Below are 12,526 nucleotides of genomic sequence, written 5' to 3'. Positions count from 1 at the left end.
GTGCTGGCTCAGCAATCCCCTCAGAACTTCTGGGAAATGGGGGTGAGTGGAAAATTGGCTGCTGACAAATTCACTGCTGTCAATGCTAACCGACACCTTGGACAAGAACCTGCTGAAACCGTTGTAACTTCTCTAGCCCTGACTTCAGGCTTCACTGGAATTGACCACATTTGTCCTGGCAGAACCATGGGACAAAAGAAGTAACTAGGGAGGTATGAGCTGAATGCAGAGTAAGGATACTTTCTAGGAGAGTCATGATTATCTATCTTCATTTATTCAGGTGCCGAAACGTACACAGCCTTTACAGATCCAGGAATATGTCTTTAAATGTTAAATTGTTTACTGCATGCATAAAGATTATCATTCTGTGGTGTAGGGTTGTCACCCAAAGATTTCTTTGAACCATGGTCAGAATAATATCATGAAATTTTATAACTAGAAGGGACCAGCTCTGATTGCCACCACGCTTTTCATCAGCTATTTGAGAGTTGCCGTGTCTGGTCACATAAGTACTTTGCTGAGAGTATGTGACTTTCTCTCGTGACTGAGTTCTGAATAGAAGGAACATGTGATACTCTCAGGCTGTGTACTTAATTGTGGGTGTGAGACCCTCCAGACATCTCATTGCTCATTGGTCTAGCAGTAACCAAGTGTTTGGCACAGTAGTTACATTTTGTTGAGCTTGGATCCTTGAGGGCTGCGATGAGTAAGCAGTGCCCTGAATGAGAAATAACCCTTTGTTGTTTTAAAGCCATTAACTTTTTTGGTGCTGGTTCACTGTCACAGCATAATTTGTACCAATCGGATGAATGTGGAAATTAGCATATACAACTCGAGTAGTGCCTCATACTAAAGTATACAGCTTTGATTTGGGAATCAAGAAGTGTTTCATAAGGAAACTATTAGTGGAGGCCTGAAGGATGGTATTCTGTGTTTTTCAGAGGCAAAACATTTCGTAAACCCTTACCTGAAGTAAGTTGGAAGTGTACGGTGTACTTAATAAACTCAAAGTCTTGGGAAGAGGCTTGAAAACTAAATATTAGTAGCATGTGTTGGTTGCTTTGGGTAGCATTTAATGAAGTACTAAGTCTAAATCGCTAAATGGCTGACTACTCAGACCCAAGAGCTCTTTCTAATCCATGAGAGACGTGTGAAAACCTTTGCTTTTCTATACAATTGAAATTTGGGGCATATTTGTTACCTCAGCAAAACCAAGCCTTTTCTGCCAGAAATGTAATTCATTTAACAGGTGAAAAAGCTGAAAGATATTTAGTGAATATCTCAATATTTCAAAGCAATGAAAAGTAGAGCTGACACAAACCAGTGTGTTTTGTCATTGCGAACCAGTGTGTGGTCTGTTGGACACCAAACGGGACATTCTCAAAATAAATCTTTCTCCTTTAATCCCTGTCAGAACTTGTGCAAAAACAGAGTAAACGAATGGCTCATGAAAACTCTCCTGAGGAGATGCAGAACTTGCTCAAGAAGACAAAACCAGGGGGTCATAGTCTAATATTCCAGTTTAAAGGGAATGGAGATGAAGCAGAAATCCCTGCAACACACACCGGAAATATGTCTTCATTAATTCTTCAAAAATGAACATCTGCAAATGGGAAGAAGAAATCTGAACTATTCTGAACTATTTATATGACTTCCAAAATCAACACTGAAGGGTGGAGGCTTTACATACAAGAATCAAGTAAACACTCAAAAATTAAATATAAACCTTGTATGGGGCAAGCAGCTTTTCAGACTCTGCTGAGTGTTCCCAAAGTACTTGTGTCTCACCATGTTTCCATCTCCTACCTCCTATTGAGGAAAACCACCACAAAAGTTTGAGGTCAGGCAAGCAGGAATGTTTGATAGAGCTCAGCCTGTCCTGATTTGTGGATTGGAATAACGGCAGTCTTTCCATGAGATCAAAGGTCATTTGGAGGGGAGGTCTGCTGGTTTCTCACACAAAATGTATGTTTCCCACGAGAATGGCTAACAAGGTCTCCCCTGGAACATGATGCTCTCTTTCCACGTGTAGAGCAAGTCCTCGTTTCAACAGAATGACCAGTAATTGTCCGGTTAGCAGCGAGTTATTTAATCCAAACAGAAGTGTCCTCCCTGGAACCAGGAAAATAATAAAAAACTCAGCCCCCAGGCTTTTCAGATTCTTATTTTCCTCACCAAGATGAGTGAAACTCATGCTCCTTGAGAGTTACAGTGAATGGTACTGAAATCATTTCTGAAACTGAAAAAATTGGGGGCTCATAATGGAATGATTATGACCTTAACTTTCTCACTCTCTTCTCAGCTTCTCTCTAACCACAGAGAACTGTGAATGAATGAATGAATGAATGAATGAATGAATGAAAAGATTCTTATCCTCTATTTCCATTTTCCATGCAATGTCTTATGTAGTAGCACAGATTATTTTATAGTCGTGCTCTGACAGCACGACTATAAAACAAGTACTTCTAACAGTACAAATGCATCTTTCTTTCTGCATTAGGGGAAAAAAAAAAAGGAAAAAGAAGAAAAAAAAAAAGAAAAAAGAAAAAAAGGAAAGTGTCATCTTCCTGTCCCTGTAACTTTGAAAATATCTCTCTTCCACTCCTTCTCCTTCCCCTCAGCAGCATTTTGCACTGTTTTTCACTGGATTTGCCCCTCTTGTCTCTGTAGAAATAGAGCATGATTTCTATGCTTTCCCTAGAGTGTATATTATTAGTCTTTGAGATTTGTTCTTATTGTTGATTGTAAATATGCCAGGACAGATACAATAGTTTTCAAGCAAAAAATATTTTGCTTTTTAAAAATAGTATGTTTTGTGTTTTCAGGAAGGAAAACTTTCCTTTTGTACCTTTAGCAGTTCCTTTCCTGTAGTCCTGGATACATTCAACATTGACATAATCCTGAACCAGGTTCAAATCACCAAACTGTAGAAATAGAAAGAAGCATACTTAGAAAATTCTTTTTCTCATGATTACCCTGCCACTGTCACTCAGTGCCCCAAATGATATAATGCTGTACCATCAAGAGCTTTATAACCTGTTAGGTAGCATTAAATAGAAACCACTGAGAAAATTAAAATAAATAGCCTTTTCCTTGATACACAAGTTCCCAAATGTAAGAATGGTTAGATTGATTTTAATTAACATCTATACAGGGAAGCTAAGCTCTTCTTCCCATCATTATTTAAACCAGGAATTGGCAAACTCAGAACTGTGAACCAAGCCTAGCCAGCTGCCTGTATTGTTGGTCCCCCAAGCCAAGAATAGCTTCTACCCTTTTAAATAGTTTTTAAAAATCAAAATAAGAATAATGGTTTGTGAGTCAGAAAATTATATGAAATTAAAATATTGGTATTCATAAATAAAATTTAATTGGAATACAGCCATGCCCAAGCGTTTACTTATTTGCCTATGATTACTTTTATCCCACAATGGCTAGAGTTGAAGAGTTGCCACAAAGACCATATGGCACAAAAGTTTGAAAATATTTACTAATTGGTCCTTTATGGAAAAAGCTTGCCATATCTGATTTAAACTAGCTAACTTCACTATTAAGTAATAAGAGAGGTTATGAATTCTAAAGAACTCATAAGATTTTGTTTTGAGATCTGAAAAAATGGAAAACATATATAACAAAGATTTGATTATTTCTTAGTAGGAAAAAAAAGAAAGGTAAAATTATAAAAGGAAGAAGGGATTTTGAATCAAAAAACCAAGAACGGGACCAAGTTTCTCTATACACTGCTGGTTTTGACTAATCACTATAACTTTCTTTCATTTATCTATTCAGAAATTGCAGAGTGCTTACTTTATATGAGGTGCAGTGAAAACAACAGTGAACAAAATATAGATCCGGTCCTCAAAATGCCTAAAGCCTGTTGTGAAGGTCAAATGGAATAATGTGCTTGAAAGCACCCTGTAAAATCTAAAGCATTTATGTAATTATGCCTATATTTGAAACTACAAGTATGTAGGAATTTTATCTTAGGTCTGACCCAGATCTTGAAAAGCTTAGGAGACCTTCAGGAGCCTTCTGCTGCTTATTACTATACAACAGGCATTTTTCCCAACTCTTTAATACCTTTATCTTAATCATCTCAGCTATGCAATCCCCATTCTTTAATAACTTGTTACTTATTTAGCATTTGATTCAACCATATTTCTCTAATCACTCTGCACATAGAATACAATTTGAGAGCCAAACACAGTAACAATAGTGGTCATAATTGGCTCCTTGCTTGTCTTTTGATAGGCTTATGTGTGTGGATTTTCTTTAAATGAAGAATTGTCAGGAAAACACATTTATCTTGGGAAAATAAATAGCTAAGGTATGTTGCCATTGAAGGGTAATGCATATCACCATCATCATCATGCAATAACTGCTGAGTAAACACTTTTATTTACACAGTGTTTAGGTATTAAAGCTTTTGAAAAGAGTAGTTGGAAAAAACTAAGCTATATTTTCTGATAAAGAAATGCTTATTAAAGATGATTGCATACCTGGGTGGCTCAGCAGTTGAGCATCTGCCTTCAGCTCAGGGTCCTGCCATGATCCCAGGGTCCTGGGATTGAGTCCCGCATTGGACTATACAGGGAACATGCTTTTCCCTCTGCCTATGTCTCTGCCTCTCTTTCTGTGTCTTTCATGAATAAATAAATAAAATCTTTAAAAACAAAATATGAGTGTTAAAAATATCCATTGCACATTAATGATGCTTTTAATTATTGAATAAGAGAAAGCATTATAGTGAAATGTTCAAAATATTATTATTTTTAATTCTTCTGGCTTATATGCCAAAGTAGTCAACAAAACCTAATATGTCAAGATGACTTTCTGGATAAAATGGTTTTCTTTCCAAACCTACAGGTTTTGAATTAAATTTCTAATATCCATGCCACTCACAGCATCTATTTTATTTTACATGTATGGAAATAATTTAATTGGAAATTATTACTTACAATAAAACTTACATTACTAAAGAATTGTTAACTCCTGAAATTTTTATTTTTCCCTTTTAAATGAAAAGTAATGTAAATGAAAAAAGTAAGCCACTGGTGTTTTCTATTGAGTGGTTTTATAAAACTTATGATAAAAAAAAAAACTTATAAAAAAAAATAAAAATAAAAAAATAAAAAAAAAACTTATGATAAGTAATTTCATATATGTCTTCATATTGTTTTCCCATTTAACTTCAGTTAAAGGGTATAATAATCATGAAATGTTATGTTAGAATATTAAATGCTATGCCATGGGGAAACATGGGAGGATGATATCATACATAACTTTTTTGGGGACTTGACCAATATCCTTATTGCAACCTAAAACTGTACCGTCTCTCTTTTAACCATCAAAGCCAACACAAATAAACAGGTCTGGGAGGAGTTAAGTGGCTAGAAATTCTTTGGTTGGCTCATATTTTAGTGCAAGGTATTAGAAAGGCAATCATTTAAACTAACATGAAAGGAGTAGTAATTTTTATTTATCAAAGTTCTTCCCTTAAATCACACTATTCAGACTCCAGCATCTTTAAGAACAGTCCTAACTCCTGCTAGAGAAGTGCCCTTAAGTAAGGCATCTGATCAGCATCCATTCCCCTAAATGCCCTACATTGTGCAAATTACATCAACATGTAGTTGCATATATGACATAGGAATCAAGGGACCATGGATATAAGTAATATGCCACAAACTAATAATGATTGTGTATTCTAGTTTCATTTTATTCAGCGTTGCACCAGATAGTATTATTAAACTGTGTTCCTTATAAATTTTCCCTTTTCAGTCCTTTCTCATTAGAGCAGTCACTTGCTCAAAATTTTAAATCTTCTTTTACAGTTCTTAACCTTCTTTGGATTGTGATTCTATTTGAAAAGCTGATGAAAAATAGGAACTCTTTCCTACAGAAAGAGCATATACATATGTGTGTGTGTGTGTGTGTGTGTGTGTGCACGTGTATGCCATACTCATAAAATTCTCAATACCATTTCATGCACCTGTTCACTACCTCACTATCTAGCTCCACTATAATACTTCTACCTGGGGGAATTTCATGCCCTGACTCCATTTTAGACACACAATTAAGGCCTACTGAGGAGGCAAGCAAATGCTTATCAGATGTTCCTTTTCTGTTTTTGTTTTGTTTTGTTTTGTTTCAGTAACTTAACCATTTGAACAGAAAGCAGGGTGGAGCCCATACCTGATAATGTGCAGGAAGAAACTGTCATTTCTGGAGTTTTTCCATGACCTGAGGGTTTCTAGTGTAGAACCAATGAACTAGCTCTTGGCCACTTCTTATCTGAATGGAAACTCAAGCTCATACTTTTTTCAGGAGCTAAAATAACACTGTACGATTTCTTTACTATCTTCCCTGATAATGCTGAGATATCAGGAGCAAAACTTGATGAGAAATTTATCCTTTATAGACTAGAGTAATATATGGTAGTGTTTCTATACACCAATAATGAAATAGGACCATAAAGAGAAATTAATAACTCCCCTTACACCCTCAAAAAATATGTAGGAATAATCTTAACCAAAGAGGTGAAAGACTTGTATTCTGAAAACTGTGAAATGATGAAAGAAATTGAAGTGAACACAAATGGAAAGAAATTCCATACTCATGGATTAGAGAATTGATATTGTTAAGATGTCCATAGTACTGAAAGCAGTCTACAAATTCAATGCAATTCCTATCAAAATATCAAGAATTTTTTTCGATCCTGGAGACCCGGTATTGAATCCCCCGTTGGGCTCCCTGCATGGAGCCTGCTTCTCCCTCTGCCTGTGTCTCTGCCTCTCTGTCTCTCTCTGTGTGACTATCATGAATAAATAAATAAAAAATCTTTAAAAAAAATTCTTTTTTTTGCAAAAAAAATTCTTCTTTTTGCAAAATTAGAACAGATAATCCTAAAATATGTATGGAACCACAAAAGACCTCGAATAGTCAAAGAAATCTTAAGAAAGAAAAACAAAGCTGGAGGTGTCATAATTTCAGATTTCAAGATATACTGTAAAGCTGTAATAATCAAAACAGTATGGCATTGGCACAAAAATAGACACATAGATCAAGAAAACAGAATAGAAAGCCCAGAAATAAACCATGCTTATACAGTCAATTAATCTATGACAAAGGAGAAATAAATATACATTGAGAAAAAAGTCTCTTCAATGAATGGTGCTGGGAAAAGTAGATAGCTCTATCCAAAAGAATGAAACTGGATCACTTTCTTTTTCCTTACACAAAAATAAATGCAAAATGGATTAAAGACCTAAATATGAGGCCTGAAACCATAACAAAAGAGAACGCAGGCAATAATTTCTCTGATATCTGCCTTAGCAACATTTTTCTAGATATATCTCCTAAGGCAAGGGAAACAAAAACAAAAATAAATTACTGAGACCACATAAAAATAAAAAGATTTTGCAAAATGAAGGAAACCATCAACAGAACCAGCTAAATACCCTCTAGTTACTACTAAGGCAACCTACTAAATGGGAGAAGATATGTACAAATGATATATTAGATAAGGGGTTAATATCTAAAATATATAAAGAACTTATATAACTCCACATCAAAAAAAAAAAACCAATCTGATTAAAAATGGGCAGAGGACCTGAATAGACATTTTTTCAAAGAAGGTATACAGATGGCAAATGGACACATGAAAATATGTTAAACATCACTAACCATCAGGGAGATGCAAATAAGAGCCAGCATGAGATATCACCTTACGCCTGCCAGAGTAGCTAAAATAAAAAAGGCAAAAAATAACAAGTGTTGCTGAGGATGTGGAGCAAAAGGAGCCCTTGCACCCTGTTGGTGGGAATGCAAATTAGTACAGCTACTGTGGAAAACAGTAGCAAGTTTCTAAAAAACTTAAGAATATAAAAACCGTATGACCCAATAATTCCACTATTAGGTAATTACACAAAGAAAACGAAAACACCAATTTGAAAAGATATATGCACCCCTATGCTTATTGCAGCATTATTTACAATAGCTGGGATATGGAAGCAACCTAAATGTCCATCAACATATGAATGGATAAGGAAGATGTTATAAATAAATAAATAATATATATATATATATATATATATTTATTACACAGCCATAAAAAGGATGAGATCATGCCATTGACAACAATGTGGATGGACCTAGAGGGTGTTATGTAAGTGAAATAAGACAGAGTGAGAAAGAAAGATACCAATATGATTTCACTTCTATGTGGATTCTAAAAAAACAAACGAACAAACAAAAAACAGAATCAGACCTATACATACAGACGACAAACTGATGATTGCCAGAGGGGAGATGGGTGGGGGGATGGGGGGTTAAAATCTTCCTGTTATGGAGTGAATAAATCATAGGAATAAAAGGCACAGCATAAGAAATATAGTCAATGATAATGACATAGCATTGCATGGGGACAGATGGTAGCTCCACCTGTGAACATAGCATAATCTATTGAGAGATGGCATTGAATCACTATGTTGTAGAGATACTGAATCACTATGCTGTCATCTGAAACTAATGTAACATGGTATATCAACTATAATAAATTTTTTTAAAGAAAAAATCAATATCTATAACCACAAAAAAACACTGGAGTAATATAGAATTCCAAAATTTATAATTTACTAAAGAGCAATGAAGGAACTGGAACTATGCAAAGCAATTCTGGTAGCATTCAAGGATCCCTGTCCCCTCTGGAACCACTGTTCTCTTCCCAGGCATGCACTGAGATCACCCTTTGGCCCAGGGCCTACCCTACTCCAACAGGGCTCGATATGACTTGTTTTCTCCTAGAAAGTATTCTCTTGGGGATCCCTGGGTGGCGCAGCGGTTTGGCGCCTGCCTTTGGCCCAGGGCGCGTCCCGGAGACCCGGGATCGAGTCCCACGCCGAGCTCCCTGCATGGAGCCTGCTTCTCCCTCTGCCTGTGTCTCTGCCTCTCTCTCTCTCTCTCTCTCTCTCTCTCTGTGACTATCATAAATAAATAAAAATTAAAAAAAAGAAAATATTCTCTTGTGATAAACTGATAAGAGAGGGTCAAGTGACCGTACAGAGATGATGTCCCTATCTAATTCATTATTAATACTAATATTGGGGATTTACAATTGGTAGGAGAGGTATTTGGGGGAAGATGAGATATCTGGCATTTAAACATCCATTTAGTGGCCCCACGTGTGAGGTGAGCCCTTGCCCCTGCCAGCCCTATCTGGAATGTCTCAATTCAAAGGGGATTAAAGGTGTGCATTAACTGATTTCCATGCCAGTGCCAAAAATAAATCTAGGAAGCATGGGAAAAGTTTGGGGTTCTTCTTTTCCTACCATTTTGAAAAAATAGATCAATACTTGCCTTCCCAAATGAAAAAAAGCCTCCAGCTTCTACACCTTATTAAGTATTTTTAAGATTTCCTTCATCTGTCTCATTTTACAGCAATACAAGAGAGTATTTCCATTTCACCTGGTTTTTCTTTTTTTAATTTTTTTAAAACAGGAACACCACAAGTCAGCGTCTCTGTTTCTCTGTGATGACTACCCCACCTCTACTCTGTGTCTTGTAATCCAACAGCCCATAGCTCTTCAATATACATTATTTTAGTTCCAGTCACCCTCTGTATCTACTACAGGCCATTTTTTCAGAAGAGGAGGTAACAAAACCTTGACACGCTTCCCTTTGGTTCAGAAAAACATGTCCTGTGTCACGCATACCACAGAGGTCTCTCTAAAGCTGCCTGCCAGATGTCATCATGATCACGGCAATTGAACTCAGTATCCATCATCACATCAAGTGGACGAGAACAATGCTCCGGCAGCTGCAGAATCAAAACACACCCCCGTGTTTTTTGTTATTGTTCGAAAATAGTAAAATGAAAAAAAAAAGACTGTGCATATCATAATTTACCAAGGGAGAAGGGAAGTTTGGGAATGAACTGGCAGTATAATTGCACAGGGGGCCTCATACAGTTCTTAATTAACTTTTTATAAGTTTAAATAATCTTCGAAAATGATCATTGCTTCATAATACCTGCAGCTCGAGGCCTATACTCAGCGCTGTCCCCTCTCCTTTCTAACCACATCCATTCCTTTCTTTTTCTTTTCTCTCTTTTTTTTTTTTTAAGATTTTATTTATTTATTCATGAGACACACAGGGAGAGAGAGGCAGAGACACAGGCAGAGGGAGAAGCATATTCCCTGTGGGGGCGCCCGATGTGCGACTCAATCCCAGGACCCTGGGATCATGACCTGAGCTGAAGGCAGACGCTCAACCACTGAGCCACCCAGGTGTGCAATCATCTTTAATAAGCATTTCTTTATCAGATAATATATCAGCTTAGTTTTTTCCACCTATGCTTTTCAAAAGTTTTAATACCTAAGTACTGTGTAAATAAAAGTGTTTATTCAGCAGTTATTGCATGATGATGATATGCATTACCCTTCAATGGCAACATACCTTAGCTACTTATTTTCCCAAGATAAATGTGTTTTCCTGACAATTCTTCATTTAAAGAAAATCCACACACACATAAACCTATCAAAAGATAAACAAGGAGCCAATTATGACCACTACTGTTACTATATTTGGCTCTCAAATTGTATTCTATGTGCAGAGTGATTAGAGAAATATGGTTGAATCAAATGCTAAATAAGTAACAAATTATTAAAGAATGGGGATTGCATAGCTGAGATGATGCTCAACCACTGAGCCACCCAGGTGCCCCATCCATTCCTTTCTGCTCTCTTTTCCTGCCCCCCTCCCAACCCCAGGCTCAAACCTCAGTGTCTAATCTAGCTCTGGAACCTCTAATTTCATTTGACTAGTGGCACTCAGTAAATGTTTCCTAAATGCCTCCTGTCTTATAGTTTCCCCCACACACAAACTTTCAAGAAAGCTAAATGAAAAGGGAATTAAAAACACTTTAAAACAGGAATCTTTAAGGTATTCCATATACTAGCATGTGGTAATAAGTATGACATTGGTTTTGTTCTTATAAGATAAATAGCAAAAAATTGTGTTTAATAGAGTATAAGGTAATAAAAGCAACCTTTAGTTTATTATTTTAATAGTTCTAAAACTTTAAGAAAGTAAGGTATTGACTTTCATAGTCTAAGATTTGTACTTGAAAGTCTGTAGTTTGGTTCTTATGAATTGGGTAAATTTAATTTTTCATCACATTCATTGCCTGATCTTATTTAGACTCCTCTGGATTTAATATAGGACCTACCAATGGATGATTTTATTCTTCATGTCTGGTTTACATTTTCCCCATCGCATTAAGTCATAACAATTTCTGATAGGATTCCTAGCAACACAATTACAGAGACTTTTTTTTTTTTTTTTTTTTTTTTTAGTGTATTTCTACCAGCAGCATTATGTGACTTCTGCTAAACATTCATTGATTGTCCCTTAAATGCTTTGGACATAGGCTATTTGTAAAGAGCCCCAGAGACCAAAATCACCTGTTTGTGTTTTTAGCATTGAATGAAGGAAATCACAAAGAGAAGTTGTCATTTTTCAAAGTGGATTTTATCACTTGACCAATTGAAGCTTTCCTTACAGATTCTCCTGGTATGGCAATGATGCCCATGTAACAAAGACTATTATTATAAGTGGCTAAGTACAGATCCTGGAGATTCAGTAAATACATGAGTTAATCTACCTTGAAGAGATAGATAGCCTGAATCCTCAATCGAGAAAGAAGTGTGCATCTAGGAGGACCAAGTGTGCTAAAGGAATCTCTATTCTGGCTAATATCTAATTTTCTTCAACATTGGAGACAGCCAGCTGGTAGAACAATTTGCTTCTTTCTTTTTCCTCCCCACCTCGCTTCTGTGCTTGAATTCTTGCCACGGGGGAGGGGTTTTCTCAGAATCAGAATTCTGGCTTGGTTCCATTCCTTGTTTACTCTTCTCATTGTATCCCAGAAGAGTTCCCAGAAAAATAAGAGGCTAAGACTAGGTGAATTCAGAAAAAGGCTCCAAGGCGCTGGCAGTTGGTATACACAGCATCTGTACCCTGCTTCTGAATGAAATAAAGGAAACAACTGCCCGAAGCTGAAGCATCAAGATGGTGCCGGGACCATCAGAAATCATGGTTCATAAATGAAGTTTAATATAATCGGGCTATTCCCATAGATAGTGGGTGGCAGATAAGTGAAGTCAGATTTACAGCCTTGTACCAAGTAATTTGGATGACAGGACACTAGGACGGAGGGAGATGGAACTACTCTAGCCTATCCTCTCCCTCAGGGCACAGCTTTAGAGAACACTGGAGAAGCTGATGTGTGATTGTAACAGCAGCACCAAGTGTACGTCTTCACTGATAGCACTGAGGCACACAGATTATTTGCAAAAAAAACGAATCCAGTGCCAAATGGAACCCATCTTTGGAGAGAGAAAAATGATTGAGATTTAGTAAACTTTTATATTTGAGAAGGAAATCTTTCAATCACATGTTCTTCTTCTTTTAAGATTTTTATTTATTTATTCATGAGAGACCCAGAGAGAGAGGCAGAGACATAGGC

At 36.5% G+C, this 12,526-nt stretch overlaps 1 long non-coding RNA gene across 2 annotated transcripts; it reads right to left on the bottom strand.

The window, feature by feature from the left end:
- Window positions 1–1,156: 1,156 nt before the first annotated feature.
- Window positions 1,157–12,013, bottom strand: LOC111093199. Of its 2 annotated transcripts, XR_005381154.1 has the most exons (4): window positions 11,663–12,013; window positions 2,849–2,924; window positions 1,727–2,112; window positions 1,157–1,603 (listed from the first exon to the last, which is right to left on the bottom strand). It is a non-coding gene; the product is annotated as an uncharacterized LOC111093199 (long non-coding RNA). The 2 variants fall into 2 exon arrangements; XR_005381153.1 differs by having other exon boundaries at window positions 1,157–2,112.
- Window positions 12,014–12,526: the final 513 nt, after the last annotated feature.

The sequence above is a fragment of the Canis lupus genome, chromosome 29, assembly GCF_011100685.1.
Source record: "Canis lupus familiaris isolate Mischka breed German Shepherd chromosome 29, alternate assembly UU_Cfam_GSD_1.0, whole genome shotgun sequence".
Lineage (NCBI taxonomy): Eukaryota > Metazoa > Chordata > Mammalia > Carnivora > Canidae > Canis > Canis lupus.
This window is presented reverse-complemented; position numbering and strand designations above follow the sequence as displayed.